The sequence below is a fragment of the Oncorhynchus mykiss genome, chromosome 29 (genome assembly GCF_057628025.1).
Source record: "Oncorhynchus mykiss isolate SJ-2025 chromosome 29, ASM5762802v1, whole genome shotgun sequence".
Classification (NCBI taxonomy): Eukaryota; Metazoa; Chordata; class Actinopteri; order Salmoniformes; family Salmonidae; genus Oncorhynchus; species Oncorhynchus mykiss.
In genome coordinates this window covers 38,093,497-38,118,331 of record NC_143050.1, presented here as the reverse complement: position 1 = coordinate 38,118,331, position 24,835 = coordinate 38,093,497, and the positions used below count along the sequence as shown (strand labels likewise).

The 24,835-nt window shown below is 39.1% G+C and overlaps 1 long non-coding RNA gene and 1 pseudogene across 1 annotated transcript in view; one reads left to right on the top strand and one right to left on the bottom strand.

Annotated features, from left to right (window-relative positions):
• LOC149970439 (uncharacterized) overlaps positions 1 to 24,835 on the top strand; it is a 77,176-nt gene that overhangs the window by 32,270 nt on the left and 20,071 nt on the right. The gene's annotated exons all lie outside the window — the stretch shown is intronic.
• Positions 8,578 to 15,147, bottom strand: LOC149970440 (uncharacterized; annotated as a pseudogene).

Sequence of the window (24,835 nt, the reverse complement as noted above, 5' to 3'; positions counted from 1 at the left end):
AGACAGAGCCTGATTCAGTAACAATAAACAAGGATAAGATGGAGGCAGATGTTATAGGAAGAGCCATGGGAGTATAGGTAAGGGAAAGGTGGGAAGTATCTGGGTAACTACAGCACCTTTTATTTAGCGAGAATTTTTTTTTGAGAATTAGAAACAGAGAAAAAGTTTTGTTAACATGGGGGGTTGGGGGGGATGTAACGGCCGTTGGTGGAAGAAGGTGAGGACCAAGGTGCAGCGTGGTATGTGTTCATATTATTCATTCGAAACTGAACACTAAATACAAAATAACAAAAGGAATAACCGAAACAGTTCTGACAGGTGATACAAACACTCAACACAAAACAACTACCCACAAAAACCCAGTGGGAAAAAGCTACTTAGGAATGGTTCTCAATCAGAGACAACAATAGACAGTTGCCTCTGATTGAGTACCACACCCGGCCAAACAACAAAGAAATCCATAACATAGACAATGAACATAGAATGCCCATCCTAGTCACAGGGGAGCAGTGACTGGATTTCAAAAAATTGGCGCTGTACAACGTGACCGGTCGGGAGTCAGCTACTAAGTGACTGCGAGTGAAGGGAAAAATAATCCTAACATTTCCACACCGTAAATGTAGACTAACCAATACCCAAACAGAGATTCCGTGAAAATAAAAATCTCATTGATTTTAACAAGACCAGTCCCCATGCTTGTCTCAGTATGAAATGGTGATGAAATAGTTGACCACACATGGGTGGACCATTGCTTCAAATCCTATTATAACAATTAGATGACTTGGGTGTTCCAGTAAGCGACCATGTGTTGCCTTCATTAGCTCACTTTATTCTTAAAATAACTCCAACACAGAGACGAGAAAGGAGCCTTAAATAATTAAACAATAAAGCGATTGAATTCACAAATGCATTTGATTGTTTTTAATATTGGCCCTCAAGCAAAACACAGCATCTACCGTGGTATTCCATTTCAAGCGAGACCATTCAAGCCATCGACTCACTGATGGTTGAAGATTATCGATCGGCAAAGGTAATCTGGAATCTGCTGGCATCACCATCACTCTAATCACAGTCAGAAGAGAGTTGAAGAAACTGCAGTGGACTTATGAATCTGTAAGACATTATATATATACACTACCGTTCAAAAGTCTGGGTCACTTAGAAATGTCCTTTTTTTTTAAAGAAAAGCACATTTGTTGTCCATTAAAATTACATCAAATTGATCAGAAAAACGGTGTAGTCATTGTTAATGTTGTAAATGACTATTGTAGCTGGAAACGGCAGATCTTTTATGGAATATCTACATAGGCCTACAGAGACCCATTATCAGCAACCATCACTCCTGTGTTTCAATGTCACGTTGTCTTAGCTAATGCAAATGTATCATTTTAAAAGGCTAAATGATGATTATAAAACTCTTTTTTGCAATTATAATAGGACAGCTGAAAACTGTTGTTCTGCTGCACATGTGAGAAATACGTCTGCAAAGTCCATGCACACACACGTGCATGCTGTCCTACATGTGCTGATTAGAGTTGATCGATTTATGTTCTTCACGTTTTTGTTTTGTATCCATTACCTTATTTTATTCTTATTTATTGTTGATGTTTATACACCTTGTGGGTGGGGGAAAAGTTTTTAATAAATGGGAGAAGACAAGAATTTTGTATTTGAATTCCTCATTGTACTGTATATAAGAATATGTCACTATGTTGCCAAAAAAGTTCAAGTGCTTTCTTTCGCTAAAAATGTATGTTTACACCTATGCAGTACCTGTAGCAATAATAATAATAATAATAATGAATAAATAATAATAATAATGAACCTCTACTTTAATAAAGAAAACAATTGTATTGTAATAAAAACGAGTGGTGTCCACTGATTAAATGCTGTCTTTCTGCATTGTGAAAATGGAAAACCCAGATATTCACAAAGTTTGTGATGAATGACAATTTGCTTCTTCATGCAAAATATATTTTGGGTTTAAAATTCAATTAAGCTGCTTCATTTGAGGTGTTTAGTGAAGGCGGGTCATTTTTGACCCTTTGAACAAGGGGAGTATATAGAATGTTAAGACAGACTACACAAGGGTTAATCAGTTTTCATAACTGCAAAAGGGTTTTCTAATGATCAATTATCCTTTTAAAATGATAAACTTGGATTAGCTAACACAATATGACATTGGAACACATTAGTAATGGGCCTCTGTACGCCATTGTAGATATTCCATAAAATATCTGCCGTTTCAATGGACAAAAAAATGTGCTTTTCTTTCAAAAAACAAGGACATTTCTAACTGACCCCAAACTTTTGAACGGTAGTATAGAGTAAGATAGATGTTTACGTGGTCAAAAAGTTGTATTCCTATTACCTTCCAGTGTAGTGAGAGCGGCTTTATCGCAATGCTATGTCATACCGACAGAATGTCTGCCTGCTTGAAAGGCAATATCTCAGATGCACATGAAACCATTACATTTCCACGGGAATCGATAAAGCATCACCCAGAGATGCCCAAAAACAATAAAGCATTCAATATGGGTGAATCTTTCCTTTAACTGCAGCGTACATGGGACCCATGCTATGACCTATGCAATGTCCTCTTGTAAAAATAAAACCGCAAATGCATCCTTCCATCACTCCCCCAACATCCCACTACTGTCAACAGCAGTAACATCACACACATTCACCCACTACAATACAACACCACAACACAACAGGTTCAAACAAGGAAACAAACACACTTTTTGTCCACTGGAGGCCAAATGTTAATTGTTCTGTTGCCGTGACTAAAACAGGGTCAGGTTTCACACAGTCACAGTGTTAAGCTGCTGTTATTACCAGCCCTCTATTAGAATGTACTGAGACTCTGGCACAGGGCACAAAGGACTGGCACCAACCCACCGCTTAATGAGTTGGGCCCTATCGCTGGCCTCAGCCAAACCATAATCTTCTCTTACCACAACTGAATAAAAACAGCACAAATGTTCTTATCAGAAGGGAACAGCAGACGATTCCCCAAAACACCCACTGATCTGCCACACACACACACACACACACACACACACACACACACACACACACACACACACACACACACACACACACACACACACACACACACACACACACACACACACACACACACAAAAACCCACGTAAACATGCATGCATGCATGCACAGGCAGACATACACACAAAAACACAAGCAACCACAGGACTGCTCTTAATTGATGTTCCCTGACCAGCAGCTGCAGATCACTCATTTTGGTGCTATGTCAGCCTTACTTAATTTATTGGAATATTAGTTTGCTTGTTGGTCTTATTTAGGTTTGATTTGATTTCCCGATACAGGGCTTTGGAGGAGGCTTAAGCAGCAGAAATGGTCTGTGAGACGACAGTTGCGTGGCGGTAGTCTGGTGGTTTCCTGAGACTGACTGAAACTAGACAGTGTTGTGGACTGTGAAGGTTGGTGGAAGTCTCACTAATAACTGTATAATTGGGGAAGATCAAAGACATGTAACTATAGTCTCACACACATGACTTTTGGGGACACACCGATTTCAGTCTAACACTCAGACAAGAGTGTGAAAACACACACACGAATGCACACGCACAAACACGCATGCATGCACGAGCGCACACACACTCTTTTACTCTTTCTCGCTCCCTCTCTTGCTTCCCAAATTTTCATTTACTTCCCATTTACATCAAAACCCCATTCTCAAAACAATCCAGTGAAAGTAATTTGTTAATCAGCTTTCTCTCTCAAGCGTTTTTTTTCTCTACTTGGCAATTCTATTTTTTGAGTTTGGCCCCTGGAGCAATTATTAGTCTCATGTTAAAAGCTACTTCTCTTTCTTGACATTCAGAGAATATTGCTTATTTGGGGTTGGAGGAGGCACACCCGTCCTTTAGATGGGATAATTGGCTTATCCTCCTGGAATGAATATGATATGAGAGAACAGTTAGTTCTGTAATTGACTGAACATAGTGAGGACACCCACCCCCCTATCACACACACGCAAACACAAACACAAAAAAACACGCCCCTTGACAACACACATACACACACACCCCTTGACATATACATTTGTGACAAAGTGTTGCTGAGCTCTTTCACGCCCAACACAGAAGACTATGTTAATAAATGGCCAGCAGGGGTTGTGGGCTGTCGAGGTGTGGGTGGCAGAGTAAGGGGAGGGAATGGAGACAAGGCAGATTTTTTCCCCCACCACATTTCATTAGCAGAATTATGTGGTTTAGAGTCATGCAATCTGGTCATATGTTCATGCATTATGACACATTCTCTTCCCTCTTGCTGTGTGTTATTATAACATAACTAGATGGTAGTTTTACATTAAGTAAAGTTGCGGGGCTTTATTTAGCTCTTTAAAAGTGTGTGGTAGTGGAGAGAGAGAGAAGTGTAAATACGGTGTGTTCGGAAAGTATTCCGTCCCCTTGACTTTTTCCACATTTTGTTACATTACAGCCTTATTCTAAAATTGATTAAATTGTTTTTCCATAATCATCAATTTACACACAATACCCCATAATGACAAAGTGAAACCTGTTTTTTAGAAATCTTTACTAATTAAAAAATAATAATAACTGAAATTTCAGATGTATCTAAGTATTCAGACCATTTGCTCAGTACTTTGTTTGAAGCACCTTTGGCAGCAAATACAGCCTTGAGTCTTCTTGGGTATGACGCTACAAGCTTGGCATACGTGTGTTTAGGGAGTTTCCCATTCTCCACTACAGGTCCTCTGAAGATCTATCAGGTTGGATGGGGAGCATTGCTGCACAGCTATTTTCAGGTCTCTTTAGAGGTGTTCGATCGGGTTCAAGTCTGGGCTCTGTCTGGGCCACTTAAGGACATTCAGAGACTTGTCCTAATGCCACTCCTGCATTGTCTTGGCTGTGTGCTTAGGGTCATTGTCCTGTTGGAAGTAGAACCTTCGCCCCAGTCTGGAGCAGGTTTTCAACAAGGATCTCTCTTACTCCCTTTGTATTTCCCTCGATCATGACTGTCATGATCTACTTGTTGAAACATCTCAAGGATGACCAATGGGAACAGGATGCACGTGAGCTCAATTTCGAGTTTCACATTGAAGGGTCTGAATACTCATGCAAATAAGTTATTTAGATTTTTTGTTTGTAATACATTTTCTAAATTTTCTAAACATCTGGTTTTGCTTTGTCATTATGCGGTATTGTGTGTAGATTGATGAAGAATTTGTGTTATTTAATCCATTTTAGAATAAGGCTGTAACGTTACAAAATGTGGAAATATTCAGGGTCTGAATACTTTCCGAATGCACTGTAAACTTGACTATAGATGGTATTTGAAAACGTTGTCATTCCACAATAAAATCAATTATGTGTGTGGTCTGCCTGTGCTCTTATCTGTTGTCTTTTTTTTTCTTTTTTTTCACCTTTATTTAACCAGGTAGGCTAGTTGAGAACAAGTTCTCATTTACAACTGCGACCTGGCCAAGATAAAGCATAGCAGTGTGAACAGACAACATAAAGTTACACATGGAGTAAACAATTAACAAGTCAATAACACAGTAGAAAGGCATGAGGAGGTAGGCGAATAATTACAATTTTTCAGATTAACACTGGAGTGATAAATGATCAGATGGTCATGTACAGGTAGAGATACTGGTGTGCAAAATAGCATAAAAGTAAATAAATATAAACAGTATGGGGATGAGGTAGGTAAATTGGGTGGGCTATTTACTGATAGACTATGTACAGCTGCAGCGATCGGTTAGCTGCTCAGATAGCAGATGTTTGAAGTTGGTGAGGGAGATAAAAGTCTCCAACTTCAGCGATTTTTGCAATTCGTTCCAGTCACAGGCAGCAGAGAACTGGAACGAAAGGCGGTCAAATGAGGTGTTGGATTTAGGGATGATCAGTGAGATACACCTGCTGGAGCACGTGCTACGGGTGGGTTTTGCCATCGTGACCAGTGAACTGAGATAAGGCGGAGCTTTACCTAGCATGGACTTGTAGATGACCTGGAGACAAATATGTAGCGAGGGCCAGCCGACTAGAGCATACAGGTCGCAGTGGTGGGTGGTATTAGATGCTTTAGTAACAAAACGGATGGCACTGTGATAAACTGCATCCAGTTTGCTGAGTAGAGTATTGGAAGCTATTTTGTAGATGACATCGCCGAAGTCGAGGATCGGTAGGATAGTCAGTTTTACTAGGGTAAGTTTGGCGGCGTGAGTGAAGGAGGCTTTGTTGCGGAATAGAAAGCCGACTCTAGATTTGATTTTAGATTGGAGATGTTTGATATGAGTCTGGAAGGAGAGTTTACAGTCTAGCCAGACACCTAGGTACTTATAGATGTCCACATATTCTAGGTCGGAACCATCCAGGGTGGTGATGCTAGTCGGGCGTGCGGGTGTAGGCAGCGAACGGTTGAAAAGCATGCATTTGGTTTTACTAGCGTTTAAGAGCAGTTGAGCAGTCAATGATAATACTACAATTATTGTGAATATTCTGATTAGTATAATAGTTTGAGGGAAGGGACACTAAATGTTTATAGCCATCGAAAGATGTTCAGATTTAAGGGTTGGCTGTGTGTGTGTTCGTGTATGTGCGTGTAGGCTACTGTATGCTTTGTTATAAGGGAAGTTATGTTGTTTGTTGATTATTGGGGTAAATTACTGTTCATTACTACAGTGTGAAGTGTGAGGTGATATGTTGTGATTACTCACTGAGGATATAGGCCTAGAGCAGAATTGCAAGGGTAGATAAGGTCCTTGACAGTCGTTGACTACTCCAAGAAACAGTCTGGAATGGATAACAGCTAAGGAGAAAAAGAGAGGTTTTGTATATAAATGTGTTATTATCACAGAATCATCATCATATAAATGATGTGTGTTCTGCTTGTGTTCTGATCTGTTGTCAATGTTCACAAACACATGCAGAAAGACTGTGATGATGACATTGCTCAAGATAATCTAACTAATCTAAATATGTATTAAAAAGTAGAAAGAATGATAGCCACGTCTGTTCAATCTACAATTCAAATCAATTTAGCTAGCTAGTTGCAGACAGCATGAACAAGCAAGCTAGCTAACGTTACTCAAATTTCATTAGCTAGTTAGCTAACTAAACCCGCAAGTCAAGCTAGCTAGCTAGCTATCATTACATTGATGATGTCACAAGTTGACCTTTAGAATGCAGAGGAAATCCCACGAAAGTGGATGGAGGACAAAAATAAGTAAATAAAATTGTATTAGTTAAAAAATTATAAAATATTTCAAACAGTTTTATACCAGAAACTCTAAGTGCTGAAGCCCAAGCAAATTAGACTCGTGGACTTATTTTGTTTGAACGACTTAGTAACTCGTTTGAACGACTCTGTAAAGAAAACAAGGTAACACTTTGCATTAAGTGTACATTTATTAATATGTATCTAAATAGAAATACATGTATTTATATCATAGTAGTTACATGTAATTACTATATAAATACTATGTAATTACACTGCTTTAAGGGTTTAGCAATGTAGGTTGTTACACAAGTGGAATAAGGATACAATTACAATTCAGCTTGTCTGAGGTTATTCCACGTGTGTAATTACTCATGATTTATCTATATGTAATTTCAAGATGTATTGTTCCAAATGTAACTAACATGTTCTCTAATTCCACTTTTGCAGTCTCCTGTGTAGCACCATTATATAATGTAACCTTGTCACATGTAACTACATAAGTCACTACCACCAAAATGGGCTAGTCTAGGACTTCGTCAGCTCTTGTAACAATGCAAACCATATCATTGACTACAGCTTCAGTTATCTTATTTCCATATTATTTGGCGTAAAGAATGTACTGAAAAAAATTTAAGAGCAATGTACTTACATTGGAAATGCAAGTAACTATAATGTACATACCCAGGAGCAAGCAACTTAATGTAAAGCGAAACACATAAGGGTATAACCTTTGTAAATACTATGTACCTGCCTTTGAAAGGGGATTTTGGGTTTATTTCCCTGGCTTCAAAGGTGTAATGTATGTGAAATGTTGTTCAAAATAATTATAATGTACAATGTTCATGTACTCATAAGCAAGCAGCTTCAAGTAAAGGAAATACAGTAGGAAAATGGGAAAATACACTTCAATGTAGAAAAATGGGAAAATACACTTCCACTTTATGTGGAGTGACCCAAAAAACACTGTTAGCAACAAAACATGCTTATAACCCTGTCAAAAGAATGTGTTTCATTCATTTGCTGTAGGATCATAGTTCCAAAGACATCATATTGGTTGATATAAATGACAAGTTTAGATTCTGTTGTCTTTGGCAAAATAGAGCTTGCAGGGGTTGCGTTTATTTAAACGGCCGGTATTGACCGCTATTTAAATTGACTCAGCAAAGTAGCTGGCAAGTGTTTGGCAAGTTTTCATGAATGTAACCACACTTTATATAAAAATCTAAACATATTTAGAATTCGATGTCCGTTTTTAGGCTCTGTGCAACAAACAACTCATCTGTAAGTATTCTACTCACATTAAATGAAAATGGAAAGGTTTCAGTTATAACTCGGATAGTTCATCACAGTTGGCTCTTTTTGAACCTGTCTTTAATTTTTTGCCAATCTCTTTCAATGTGTCGTGTGTGACATCCTGTGTGGGGATCCACACAGTTCTTTGTGTGGTTGACTTGTCTGGTGATTCTAACCCAGCCTATTCAGAGACCTGAAATATGCTCACCAGCAGTCATTCAGAGTATAGGAACCGCTTCGTCTGATGATAGGGATTAAGGTTTCCTGTGAACGGTTTTCCACCATTTTAAGAACTGGGTGCCGTCTGTTGTGTTTGTCCTCCATCATCCCAAACGCCCAACCCTGTCTTCTCCATGTTGGCCCCATCCTTCCAGGATTGTACTGAAATATAGGAACAAGTCCATATTGTTATTTTGTGACAGAGACTTGGCCAGTGGTTAGTCACACCTTGAAATGGCAGGGGATCAGTAAATCCATGGGAACTAGCGTAATGTCACATGACACAAGCTCAGGTCTGATGGGTGAAGTTGTATAATGTTGAAACATGATCCTAGGAAACCACTGATGATGTGTATTTATCAAATAATTCAGTATATGAAATGGGTAAACCCTTTATATTTTATCCATATCAGTACTGAGGAGTACTTTAAAAAGGGTTTTTTTTTTAAGAAAAAGAAGAGGAGTACTTTAAAAAGGCAACTGATTGCCATAAGTGAAATATATCAACAAATGATCCATCAGTTCCCAAGCCCAGATAATGAATGTTACTATCAAAATGGATAATGCTGTACCCAGTGGTGGAAAAAGTACTCAATTGTCATACTTGAGTAAAAGTAAAGATTCCTTAATAGAAAATGACTAAAGTAAAAGTGAAATTCACCCAGTAAAATATTACTTGAGTAAAAGTCTAAACGTATTTGGTTAAAAATATACTTAAGTATCAAAAGTAAATGGAACAAAAAATATATATATTTTTTTTACCTTTATTTAACTAGGCAAGTCAGTTAATTAAGAACAAATTCTTATTTACAATGACGGTCTACCAAAAAGCAAAAGGCCACTTGCGGGGGGGGCTGGGATGAAAAAATAAATATATGACAAACACACATCATGACAAGAGAGACAACACAACACAACATAAAGAGAGACCTAAGACAACAACATAGCATGGCAGAAACACATGACAACACAGCGTAGTAGCAACACAACATGACAACAACATGGTAGCAACACAACATATCAGCAGCACAACATGGTAGCAACACAACATATCAGCAGCACAACATGGTAGCAGCACAAAACAGGCAACAAATATTATTGGGCAAAGACAACAACACAAAGGTCAAAGAAAGTAGAGACAACAACACATCCCGCAAAGCAGCCACATTTGTCAGTAAGAGTGTCCATGATTGACTCTTTGAATGAAGAGATTGAGATAAAACTGTCCAGTTTGAGTGTTTGTTGCAGCTCGTTCCAGTCCCTAGCTGCAGCGAGCTGAAAGCCGAGCGACCCAGGGATGTGTGTGCTTTGGGGACCTTTAACATAATGTGACTGTCAGAACAGGTGTTATACATGGAGGATGAGCTAAAATGTACTTAAGTATCAAGTAAAAGTATAAACCATTTCAAATTCCTTATATTAAGTCAACCAGACGGCACAATTGTTTTGATATTTTTATTGATGGATAGCCAGGGGCACACTTCAATCATTTACAAACAAAGCATATGTGTTTAGTGAGTCCGCCAGATCAGAGGCAGTAGGGATGAGCAGGGATGTTCTCTTGATAGGTGTGTGAATTGGACCATTTTCCTGTCAAAACGAGTACTTTTGGGTGTCAGGGAAAATGTATGGTGTAAAAAGTACATTATTTTCTTTAGGAATGTATTGAAGTAAAAGTACCAATTGGCAAAAATATAAATAGTAAAGTAAAGTAAAGATACCCCAAAAAACGAATTAAGTACTTCTTTAAAGTATTTTAATTTAAGTACTTGACACCACTGGCTATTCCTTTTGGTTGTGCGAGAACTTGGATTCATTCATCACCACCAACCTCTTGACCCAGTTTGGAAACCCTTCCTCCTCTTGAACCTCCTCAGGGCTTTGTTGCAGACCTTCAATAAAGAGAAGTGAGACAAATGTTAGTTTTATGAGAAGACTTCAGTGTCCCAGGAAGTATGACCATCAACTTCAATAGGAGGGGCACCGAAATCAAATCTCACTTAGGGTCCCAAATCGTCTTGAGCGGACACTGCTCCAGTCTCATGTGGAAATACACTTTAATGGAAGTTGTCACAAAATAACTGAGTTTGAGTTTGTCTGTTGCTGCTATCTGCACTGTAAACATTTTCAGATTTGAAAAAGCACAGCCTATATTCAGTCAGCAAAATAGGCTTTTAAAATTCCAACAAATTTAGTAATCAAAGTAAGAACTGACAGATTGATTATCAAAATAGTTGCAGGTCTAAAAACAGTACTCAAAACACATTTGTAACAGCTTTTATTACATGTTACTGAAACAGTGGTGCAAGACTCCCCAGTCACGCCATGATGCCCTTCCATAATGAAACATAACCTAAATCCCTGTGGGAAACAGTGGTCAGGATGGGTTGCAAAGCAAACTAAATGTTGAAGAGCCCCTTTAAGCTATCTAGTAAATAATGTATTAAATATCCCAAAAGCTTGATTATTAAAAGCACCCCTTTAAATACAGTTAAAAAAGCTAAAAAGCTAAAAAGAGCTAAAAATGTCCTCAGAGTGAATGGGTAAACAAAGCTGGTGGCTTTTTCAGTGACAAAATTGCCCAGAATTCTGTGTTTATCAACAACTGTAGCAATCACAATGCACCTCTCACCATTCTCAGGCTTTTCATCATTCTTGTCAAGGTCCTTAACCTCTGTGCAATGCCATCCTCAATCATAATAAAGTGTAGCCCCTGTGCAAGTCTGCAATATTGTAACAAAGAAATTAACAAATGAGATCAATAGAATATGACAATAGAAACCCAAATCTTTTTTTCAGAAATTAAATTAAACCCACGATAGGCCCCAGACTCAACCCACTGAGACCCAGATTTTGGTAACAAAACATTAACTTGCCCTTAAACCACATTCTCTTCAGCCTGGAAAGACCTGCTCGCCATACCTTGCTACAACTTTGTAACAACCTATGCCATGTAACTACTTAGCAGAGAGCCCCACACTAATTTTTGAAAGATCATGGACTTTCTGTGGGGGACAGCTATTAACAAAGGAATTCAAATGTATGTATTTTTCTTTAACCTTGGCAGGTCTACCACCAGTCCAACTATTAAATCATCATATAAGCATGCCATCCTAGTGTAAAAACAACAAAAAAGTGATTTTTGGAAGCCCTTTTGGGTGATGCAGCCCCTGATTGTGAACAACTTTCTAAAAATGTCTTCATCCCAAACTTTCTAAGTATGTCAAATTCATTAACCTACCGATGAAGAACTGTAAGCGGAACCCGAGAATGGCTAAACATTGAAAACCTTCCGAATGGTGCAGGAGGGAGTCTGAGGACGCCTCCTCTTGTTTTGACAAATCCTAGAAGGAAACATGCAGATTTAGAGACCGACAGTAAGTGATAATTGGAATGCAAACATAGGCTAAGTAATACTATTACATTCCGTTCCATTCTACTACGATTAGTAATGAACTTTTTCAGTAGCAGTAGGAATACATCCACATTGTTGGACATAGGAGAACAAAAGCTTTCCAGACAGACATTAAATATGTTGAGGCTGCAGGCCAAAGGTAGACCAGAAGGGTGTGCGTCTCCTAAGCCCTTCACTTGCTCTACATGGGCTTGCAGTCCAGAGTGTCCAGAGTCTGAATGCAGCCTGGCCACAGAGGAGAGAACAGCACATACACAATTATGAAGGACATTGGCCACTGGAAAGCTTCGATTATTTTCTTCAATGCATGTTAATAGCAGTCTCAAGGTTTGGGGGTAGAAGTTGTTAAGAAGCCTTGTGGTAACCTTCTTTTTTCTTTTTCTGCTGTTTTTTTTTGCAGACAATATCACTTAGCACATGATCCATGTTCAATTAAAAATCCCTTGGTCAGGTATAAACAGTATTGGATTTGGGCGTGCACTTTCAGAGTGAAATTGTATATCCAGCTGGAAATTGTAGAAAGTGTTGTGAAATACCCACGTGCAAGAAATTGTAGTAACGTTATTCAGCAAAACGACATCGAGAACAGAAGCGCAGTGAAAGCCAACGTTGACCAAGGACAACCAAGGTAAATAAATAGTAAGATATTAATGTAGTTCATATTTTCGAATTTAATTTGTTTTGATAATCGGTGGATTTCATGTGACAACTCAGTGCAAATGAGGCGCCATGTGGGACCATCTCCTTCTTGGTCCCAGCCTGTCTTTAGCAACATAGCTAGCTAACGTTAGCTAGGGACTAAGTTAAGTGACACAGCTGGAATTTAGCTGGTTTACACAAGCATTAGCTAGCTAGTTGTATTTTGCGAGTTATTATTTTCAATTGATTTATTATTTAGCTAACAATGTAACAGACGCAAAAGTCATGCTAATCGTTTCCATAGCAGGATAAGCCAGTTGTCTGACAGTGGTTGTTAATGTTAGGCTAGCCAGCTTACATTGGTTACCCAACTGTCAGCTAACTTCTTGATGGCTAGCTAATTAGGATGAGGATGATGCCATAACCGAAGTGGTAGATGTCGAGATCCCTAAGCAAGAGGTACAGGAACCAACTGTGGTTACTATAGATGATGATATACCCCCCATAGATAGTAAGTATTGCTTGATTCATCATAATTTTTGGTTTCAGTAGAAACAACAAAACAATTATTTCGGGGAGAAAATTAAATATCTGACCCGACCAAAGCACCAGACTCTGTTGGCTGTTTGATAATGATTATGTGACGAGTCTGCAATACACATACTGCAAAGTGCTAGCTAGTAACGCAAACTCACTCACTTTTGTACATCGCCTTGGTCCGTACAATTTACCTTATTTTTGAGCCCAAAAAACGTAATACTTCCAGATCAACAGTAATATCAATATCAATGTAAAGCACTATTTCTCCCCTTTCCAACGAAATTAATGACGAGACCTTCATGATGCCCATCTCTGCATAATTCAAGAAGGCAAGGAGCTCCGTCGGGTCTTTTTTTAAATGTCGGGTGGGGAGCGAAGGCTACGAAGTGATCTTGAAAGGGGGAAATATGTTGTGTGAAGAAACAGGTTTTTTCACCTGATTAGTCCAACTAATCAACTTTAAAATGTAAATAAAACATAAAGAGTTTATGTAATATCTCATCACGTTGAATTTGAAGAGGGATTTAGGGCTGCGCTAACATTAGCCTCACAAGTGAACTGCAGCTGGCTCGCAGTAATGACGTGCAAAAAAATGCAATTGGCACCCTAGTCATGAAATATTAGTTTAATATTAGCAATAATTATATTAATTTAGACAAGAATAATGAATAATGAAGTTGTCTTACAAGTGTATATGGTTAAGCATGATTTGAATCTGCAAGAGAAGGGCTACCCCTGATGGAAAGAGGCTGTATTCATGATGTTTATTATAACCTGAACACTGAAACAAAAACAAAAGTGGAACAAAACGCAACAGTTCTGTCTGTTACTCACACAAAGCAGAAAACAACTACCCACAAACACTGGTGGGAACAGGCTACCTAAGTTTGTTTCTCAATCAGAGACAACGATAGTCTGCTGCCTCTGATTGGGAACCACACCAGGCCAAACACAGAAATAGAAAACATAGAACAAAACATAGGAAGCCCACCCCAACTCACGCCCTGACCAAACCAAAATGGAGACATAAAAAAGGAACTAGGGTCAGGACGTGACACATAGTGAACAATACAGTACTTGACCAACACTGTACATAGAGAACGCATGTATTCTGCTTAAATAATGTTCTAAACTGGATTACTATCTATATAACATGTCAGCTAAAATAAGTTTCAAGAGAAATCACATGTAGAGAGAAGCTAGCTGAAAAGCAGCTCTTAACAGGCAGGCTAGGCAAGCGAGGGAATACATGTCATTGAGTTGGTTAAAAACTCTGAATTAAAACATAACCGACAGAAAATACTAAAAGATGAACGTCATAGAAACTATTTGTACTTACAGGCAATGCTTTACGGGGGCTTAACAAGATGGATGGCAGAAGTTAAACCGCAGTATTACGTCGCTATTTTACAACAATGAGGCTTGAACTACATCATTTTCTATTTCCTGTTTTTACCACCAACAAAGAAGTAGCACAGCATAGTACATGTTAGCTGCGGCTACACCAAACAGCCAAATCAAAAGGCATTTGGCCCAAAAAATAGAAGGCAGAATAGTGGGAGCCTCGCCCCATGCAAATACTTGTACCCATTTCACACCAAGAACTAGGGTTTTACCCTTTATATTTGAAGTTGGTTTAACCCGTGTCAGACCCATTCATACTAAACCTATGACACAGGTAATAAGCATGCATGGCCGTTCATGGAAAATATCTGTTCTTCACACAAGTAGTGCTGTTGCACTTGGACATTACTGACTACGGGTCAGTGAACACAAATCGACCCATGCAGACTAACGGCTCACCCATGTTGTACACGTGTTATTAGGCAGGCCCTAAATCCATCTTGATTGTTTTTGTTTTGAATATTGTGGAGGAACGAATGGTTATCCGACCTGATTTGTGCATAAACTATAAAAAGGGCAGGCCGGTTCACGGCCTAGTGGTTGGGGATCACTGCTGTAACCAATGATCTGTTGGCTGACATTAGCCTGATAGTTCACTTTGTTTCTCCCTTTAGGACAAGGGGGTCAGACTCTCTCCTTAGGACAACCAAGTCCTGCCTCATATGTTGGTCAGTGTGTTTGCATTGTTTAATAACATCTTTAAACAATTGTTCTGTAGATTACCTTATAACTTTGTGACGGATGCCCTTTGTTTGATTTTTAGTGTTCCTCTGGTCATACAACTGAAAAGATGAAAATTGAGATGCTGAAGATGAAGATCAAGATGGAGGCTTTGTAAGAAGAGTGGGACTTCCTCCACAAAACGTTTAACCAGTTGTATGTCAGTAATCTGTCTCCATATATCGCTGAAAGCAAGAACCCTCTTGTTATTCTGCATACTTAATATGTGTATTCCTCTTCCACCCACTTCCTGCGCTCCTTATCTACTTTAAAAACCGATTAAACTATTATCACAAGTTCAATTATTCAGTCCAGGGTTACATGCTACTTCCAGCTATAACTTTTCTTCCTGATACTACTTTTTATGCTACAGACCTTTATATACCCCAAAAGCTCCCATGGAGTTTTATCTCTTCTAATTTCAAAGTAAAACAGCTCCTGAGTACTTTAAGGGCCGCTTAACTCCCACTTTGATACCAATTGTTTTCTTTCTTTCTTTAACTACCCTAAATACTCTGACTGCCCCAAATACTCTAAATACCCCAACTACTAATGAACGGAATTCTATGGGAGATATGCTTTTAATTCGGCACATGCTCATTGTTTAAGCAAGAGACTCCATTAATCTTTCCAGAGCTTTTAAGTGTCTTTAAAATAAATAAAATAATACAAATAATTAGGATCTATTAACATAATCGTTGAGGATATTGGATCGTTAGGTATAGGAATTGATTAAATCTTATCAATACCAAACAGTAGCATGTGTGTGAGTGCCAGTGAGTGGGAAATGGAGGGATTCAATTCTATGCTTTGATACCCTTATTACCTTAACACAGATCATGGGGAAAAATGACTTGTTTAACAGGTTGTGGCGAGTCATCGTCGGGCTGCATGCGCCTCACAGTCAGGCTCAGCAATGATTAGATTATGTGTAACTGGAAAAGTGTTTTTCTGTAACATATCTCTCCCTTTATGTTTCAGGGTGTGCGAGTCGGACAATAGCGCCAATTTTTTTCAAGCTCAGACAGCTCGTCACCCACTGACAGTGAGATGAATAAAAGAATAAGCCGAAGAAGGAAAAAACAAGGGACTAAAAAAGGAAATGCTAAATGCAGAGGTTGTGTCATGACACTGCACAAATGTAAATAATGGATTCATTGGCGTCAATGAACATTAGACACTTTTTGAGTGTTTAAAGGCAAGCCAGCAGAGTCAAGCTGTCATATGGCATGGCATGTATATTTATGGAACACTAACGAAAAAAGTTTCAATTTAAAGTCCTACCATAGAATAGAAATTCAAAGATAATTGGCCACGCCCACGGAAAATCCCAAGGTCACGTAGGAAAGGCCTGATGATTCTAAGGGGAACAAAAGAGGCCAGCTCTCTCTGCAAGGAAAATTACTATGTTTTACAACTAAGGTCATACGTCTTTGAATTGCTGTCAGCGATTTCAACAAAAGCATATAATAGGCTGCATGCATGTCAGTACATACAGATCCTACTGTTTATGTATTTTATAGCTGCTACTATGCTGTGTTGTCATGTGTTGCTGCCATGCTCCAATCGGTCTTCAAGGAGGCACAGAAAAGCCTGGATATCCACGGCCAATCACCATCCTCCAGTCATCATCATTGGTAGCTTCATGGTGAGGCACATCTCAGCTCCTGGAGCAAAACCCTGTGCTACCCGGCAACTACAGTGAAGGATATCACTGGATATCTTCGGTCTGTCCTATATCAACAGCCAAGGGCTGCTGCTGTCGTAGCGCATGTGGGGTCAAATGATAACAAAAAGGGTAACTCAGAGGTAATGAAACAGGATGTTATTGAGCTGATCAACACCCTGAAACACTCTGAAAAGCAGCCAATTATCTCTGTCCCCGTGCTGCCTTTGGGTCACGGCTGTGAAAGGTTCAGCAGGCTTTTAGCACTTTATATAACCTTGGAAAAGTAATTCCAATTTCAACTCTTTCCACTATTAATAATAGGGTTATGAAATAGCCATACCAACTATGTCAATGTCAACCATCAGACAGGGCCTGCAACTGCCTATCGAACATAGCTTGTTTGAGTTGGAGACTCCATGTGACTTTAACTTTCGGAGCTTACTGTCTTAAGTGGATTACATCAAGAGCTGGGCTATGCAGACGAATCCGGAAATTCGGGTATTGACTGAAACTTGATCTCTGGGGACATTAAAATCAAATCAAATCAAATTGTATTGGTCACATACACATGGTTAGCAGATGTTAATGCGAGTGTAGCGAAATACTTGTGGACTCTGATAATAGTTTTGAGGGTTATAATGTGTTCAGAGCTGATAGACAGGGTGGATGTGGTGGAGAGTAAATGTTTATTAAAAATATACTTCCTCTGTCTCTTTACTGAAATCCATTTCCCTTGACAAAAAAAATGTGAGCTACTACATTTAAGCTTGTGTTTGGGGAAACATTTATCCATAACTGTCTTAGGGGTTTTACCGTCCTCCCTCGGCTAACCTTTGTGCACTCGAGGAGTTATTGTCTTCTTTAACTAAATCAGAAGTTATTATCCTGGTTGCCTTTATTTATGATTTGGAAATGCAGGCTTCGGACAATCTGTAAGACATATGTAATGATCTAAACTAAGCAACCGTAAAGATTCTTCAAAGGATGGATAATCATACTCCCTTCATTCTCCCTTCGAAAAAATGAATGGTTAAAGGTATATCAAATGCCTGGTACACTCTGGAATTATCAGAAGTCATTCATAAAAGAGATGATGCTTGCGTCAAGGCCAGGAACGCAGGCTTAGGCTCGGACTGGCAAGCTTTTAAGCTATTAAGCAACTGAGGAATCATTGTGTAACACAATTCAGAAAGGCTAAATCTGATTATTATATTACCACTCTTTTGGATTGTAATGGGAAACTGGCTAAATTCTGGAAAACTTTCTAATCCATGAAGGGTTCTACTTCCTTGTCTTCCTCGTCTGCCACAACAAATTAATTCAGACACAGGCCTAATTTCTAAGCCTATTCACAATGATATTGGGGTGGATGCTAATAGGGGAAACTTGCAAAATGATCAGAGAAATGATAGTCAAAGCTTTTCTTTAAGGATATTTACAGAAAAATAAGTACTGGATGCTTTGCCAGACGACAAGAAATCCACAGGGGGCTGAAACATTGGATCCCGGTCTGCTTAAGTGTGCAGCGCCCATCATTGTTGGCTCAATTTCCCACATTTTATATTTAACATCGCTATTAGGAAATATTTAAAAGTTTGGAAATCAGCTCTTGTGCTGTCACTCCATAAGGGCAGAGGTAGTAGAGATCTTAGAAATTACCACCCCATTTCAAGGCTTTCTTTTTTAGCTAAGATTCTTGAATCCATGATAAATGTACAACTTAGATTTTTCTTATCTGAGAAATCTATTTTGAATGTAAACCAATCAGGGTTTAGTCCTGGGCATAGCATTTAAAAATATATTTTTTATTTAACTAGGCAAGTCAGTTGAGAACAAATTCTTATTTACAATGACAGCCTACCCCAGGCCGAACCCTAACCTGGACAATGCTGGGCCAATTGTGCACCGCCCTATAGGACTCCCAATCTCCGACGGTTGTGATACACCCTTGAATCAAACCAGGGTCTGTAGTGACACCTCTAGTACTGAAATGCAGTGCCTTAGACAGACTGCCTTAGACTGGCAGTGATAAGGCTATGGTCCGATTTTGCAGTTGTGCAGGAAGCTCTTACTGAATTAAAACTAGCACTTAATACAGGCAAAACTAAATACATGTTGCTTTCCAGTTCTCGTAAGATTGTCTCAGATGGATTACATCTTTACTCATCAGATGGTTCCATAGTCGAATGAGTCCCTTACTTACAGTTTAAAAAACATATGATTGAGCTTGTTAAGAAACTAAGATTTAAAGTGGGCTTTTTTTTTTTACAGAAACAGATCTTGTCGCTCACTAGTCAGCAGGAAGCAGATTGTGCATTCAACCTTTCTACCTGTTCTTGGTTACGATGATACTATTTATCAAACTGCATCTGCCTCTAATCTTAAACCTGTGGATTCCATTTTTTATAGTGCCCTTCGTTTTATCTTAGGAGACAGTTTTATTACTCATCACTGTATTCTTTACCAAAAGGTCAGCTGGACACCTTTTTTTAATGTGTCCTTTATTCAACTAGGCAAGTCAGTTAAGAACAAATTCTTATTTTAAATGACAGCCTAGGAACAGTGGGTTAACTGCCTTGTTCAGGGGTAGAACAACAGATTTGTACCTTGTCAGCTCGGGGATTCGAGCTAGCAACCTTTCAGTTACTGGCACAACGCTCTAACCACTAGGCTACCTGCCTGTCAGAGTCTAAGTGACGTGGGTAATGCTGAGTCAGGCGCAGAACGCCGCCCAAACAAGGAGGGGCACCAACTTCGGCTGAGGTCGTGACACTGCCACCCCTTTGACATCACGTAGATCACATTATGCTCTTTTTGTTTTCCACAAACTTCCGACTTACCTAACGTTACTGTTCAAAGGGTTGGTTAACTCCGGAGACTCCTTAGGTGTCTGGAGAGTTAGGTAAATCAGCCTTTACCGTCCTTACACTTTACGTGTGGAATGATCTACAATACACCTTAAAATTGGTGCCTCTTGGGCATTTCAAATGGTTGTTAGGGGGCCTTTTTTACTGAAGAATGTGTCCGGTTTTTATGATTGTGTTTTGCTTTTCATGTATTGTTGTTTATAATGTGTTTTTTATTGTGTATATGAATCTATATTTTAATGTGTTTATTGTATTTTGATGTGTATTGTGGTGCAATATAGGGCTCATCTGGAAAAGAGACCTAGGTACGTTGTTGATATGATTATTCATTGACCATTCTTTGATAGCCTAAAGCAGGGCTTATTTCTGAATGCCAGAGCATGTAATTGGGCAAGTGTAAGTGGGCAACTGTAAAATGTACATTTTCTTCGAATAGAAATACCATAATATCAATCAATTTAATTAAGGTACAATATCAGAAATATATCGTAAATAACAAAGGCCAGTATCAGCGTCTTTAAAAAAAGAAAAGAAGGAATAAGTATCTCAAACTGCAGCGGTCAAATGATTTGCGCACATCTGTGCATTAAGTTAAGGGAAATGCGCTCCGCAAATTAAATATTATAATTATCATTATAAAGGCAGAAGAATACATATATAAAAACTGTATTAGATAAAGGAACATTGGTGGGAATATAGCCATAATCTAAACAAGAGGAAGGAGAGTGGGATATATTTGAAAAGCCTAACATAAAAACTGTATTGAGATGATGCTGCCTCCGTGTGTGAATGGTATTTCATTTTTTATTAAATCGTATTTTACAGTGTCTATTGTGCACATTTTTATTAACATTTCTTTGGAGAAAGGAAACAAGTAGGTGGCCAGTAAGGTACAATAAACATTGTGGACTATTTACAGAAAATACATGCAACAGAATACAAATCCGTCTGAATATCAGGACGCATAACTGCAACACGTTTTGACTGCTAATTCATACACACATTGCAACCCCTGTGACTCCCAAAAAAAGTGTGTTTTAAGGCTCCATTTGAGTTCATTCCACCTGGGCCTATTGACCCAACTCTGGATACATATGACAGACTTGTGCATAAAGACAAATCCAAGCTAGAGCTCTCTATTCCCTATGTAGGAAAATCTATACCCTCTCTGAAAAACAAGCCACTAAATGACACTTCGGTAGTCTTCCGCAGACTACTGAATGATCAGACTTCTATAAGAGGCAAAACCACACAGATGCATATTATGATTTATATTAAGGTGTTTCTATTCCAAGAAAAATGTAAGTACATTTTACAGTAGCCTATGGCATTGCCTACCTAAAACATTTGTTAATACATTTGAAGTCCTTCAAAATACAAACTACATATCCTAATGTTAGAAAGTAGAATATAAGCTACATATAGGCTGTGGGTGGGTAGGCTAAATAATTTCAATAGAATAATAAAAATATGAGTGATAAAGGAAATAAAAAATGCTAGGCAGAGCATGCCCAGAACTTGTGGCTGAGTAGTACCAGAGGGAAATTGGAGTGATAGCCTCGAGCATGCCCGAATTACGCTCTGCTCCTACTATCCACACTTGCCCACATACATGTTCTGGCATTCAAAAGCAGCCCTGCTTAAGGCTATCAAAGAACTGTCAAGTAACTGCAGCAACCATTACATGGTTCAAACTACAAATAGATACTAAATGGTTTGAATGAGATACTAAGTCATTCAAATTAGATGCTAAGTTGTGTTTTTTTTCCGCCTTGGGCTTCAGGGCATCTGTACAACTCAGACTGGTCTACCCTTTTTAAAGTTTGAACCGCGTTTCTATCTTAAACGGTGCAAAAGGAATAGTGTTCCAAATGATATTAAGTATGTTGAAGATTTAAAGTGGGGACTCTTGCTTCACAAGCCACATTAATAAACATGTTCATTGTTTGCAGATATGATCAAGGCCCAGGCCCTGCATTAATCATCTGCATTTAATTCTAAAAATGTCAATGTGTGACTTGCCTCGACACAGTGTGAACCAAAATGAGAGAGCACCTTAAAAGTAACAGATGATGTACCTCTGAGCTACAAACACATAAGTTAACTGCAGTTATGAGTTCAGTCTTTTATAAATACAAACGGTGCTCACAAGACCCTTTTGCATAATTGAAACATCTCTTTAGAAATATGCCATGTGCAGTTGCAACAACATGAATGAACACACAACACACACCACATGAAGCCTAACACACATCACACAACACTTCGCACTGCATCCTCGGGCAATGGCCTACTCACACTGGCACACATGCAGATGATGCAGAGCATACACACAGACACTCATCGAAGGGTAGGCCTAATTCTGGTCATGGCTGTTATGTCGAAAACACAATAGGATTTCTCAATTTGCCAACTCTCAAACTTCAACAGTCTACTGGCTTTCATACACCAGATTCGCAGACTAGCAGCAAATAAACTTAAACAAAGTGGAATCAGGATATGAATGCCCACACTCCATGGCAGATCCCGCCTTCATTCTGCTTTGATCAACCTTATCGTGTGAATCCAGGCTGGTGATATCCCACTTTGCTTTATATAAAAATTGGAGGTGCCATTACCCTTCCGGCCCAAGTAGAGAGAGCGGTGAGAGAGGTGTTTATGGGAGTTCATCCTGTGCTCTGCTGGTTTGTGTCACACACCCTCATGCCCAATCCAATTTCTGAATAGGTTATCTGTACCACTGACCCCACTCTGGCTAGATAACCTGTCATGGCTCCTCAGTCTCAGACACACCGAGGAAATGTCAGCAGAAAAAGTCAGCAAAAAAAATAATCTAAAATCTAAATATTTACTCAAAATGAAACAGTTGGCTGTCAGAGGGACTACAGAAAAATAACATCATACAGCCATTCACCAGCTGAACAAGATGGACAACATGCCCTGTCTCCTAGGAAAGAAATCTAATTTGTCCATTCTTCACCAGTGATCTCAAAGTACTTCCCAGCATGCCCCCCTCAGAGAGAGAGACACAGCTAAATGGGAGCTCTCACATCTTTCAACATGTTTTTTTTACAAAAGGATAGATTTGGAGTTAGATCAACTTGGATTTTCGGTTGGTATATATGCAGGATTCTACTCTCCACAGCATGGCCTTCACATTAGATCAAAACTCCAAACCTACAACCTAATTTTGACCAAAATTAACCGGAGGGATTACTGCTTCCAAGGTTTTTCTTTTTCCAAGCTATACAGAGGGTGCTCTAACAAACAAACAGTAGAGACCTGAGGACACCATTCCAACCTGGAACTGAGCTCCCCGGCTTGAAAAAACAGACCAGATACAAATTCAATAAGCACTAAGGTGTGAAGTAAAAGGGCTGTTGGCCCAACAAGTGTCAGGAGTCTTTGAAGCGTTCTCTGAAGACCCCTCCTGCTGTTCAAAGACCATTCACTGGCATTTTCTACAAGAAATCTGCCTCCAGAAAAAAAAGCTTCTCCCATGTGGGTGTGTAACCTACTCCCATTGCCTGCTGCGCTGCTGCTTGAATTCCACCTGGCGATCTGTTCACGGTCTGCCCTGGCCTGTCATCTCCGGTCTGGTAAAGGTACCTCCACTACACTCACTCCTCTCTCTCTCCCGAGCTTTCGCTAGCCTCTAGCACACACGCTGTTGGGGCGAGGGACTCTGAACTTACAATCGCTATCCTCAAGTTATTACAGTGGGGTAAAAAAGTATTTAATCAGCCACCAATTGTGCAAGTTCTCCCACTTAAAAGATGAGAGAGGCCTGTAATTTTCATCATAGGTACACTTCAACTATGACAGACAAAATGAGAAAAAAAATCCAGAAAATCACATTGTAGGATTTTTTATAAATTTATTTGCAAATTATGGTGGAAAATAAGTATATGGTCACCTACAAAAAAGCAAGATTTCTGGCTCTCACAGACCTGTAACTTCTTCTTTAAGAGGCTTATCTGTCCTTCTTTATAAGGCTTTTCGGCGAAAGCATAAGAAGCTATTATCTGATGATGGAACAACAGTAAACAAAGAGGGTAGCATATTTCAACCCTGCAGGCGCTACACAAAACACAGAAATAAAATATAAAACATGCCTTACCTTTGACGAGCTTCTTTTGTTGGCACTCCAATATGTCCCTTAAACATCACAATTGGTCCTTTTGCTAGATTAATTCTGTCCATATATATCCAAAATGTCCATTTATTTGGCGTGTTTGATCCAGAAAAAACAGCTTCCAATTTGCACCACATCACTACAAAATATTTCAAAAGTTGCCTGTAAATTTTGCCAAAACATTTCAAACTACTTTTGTATTACAACTTTAGGTATTTTTTAAAACATTTACAATCAATCAAATTGAAAACGGGTCTATCTGTGTTCAATACAGGAAGACAACAAATCAAACTGTCATGTATTGTCATGTTGTGTCTTGTTTCTGTCCTTTCCTTTCACCCTGTCTCCCTCTGCTGGTCGTACTAGGTTACCGTTTCTGTCCCTCTTTCCCCCAGCTGTTCCTTGTCTTCTCTGACTACCTCATTCACCCCTTTTCCCACCTGTTCCCTTTTTCCCTCTGATTAGGTCCCTATATCTCTCTCTGTTTCTGCTCCTGTCTTTGTCGGATTCTTGTTTGTGTGTCTCATGCCTGAACCAGACTATCATCGTGTTTGCTGCAACCTTGTCCTGTCCTGTCGGAATCTACCTGTCCATCTGAGCCCACGTGTGTTCATCATTAAAGAAACTCTGTTTGTTAATTCGCTTTTGGGTCCTCATTCACGCACCTGACAGAAGAATCCGACCAAGAATGGACCCAGCG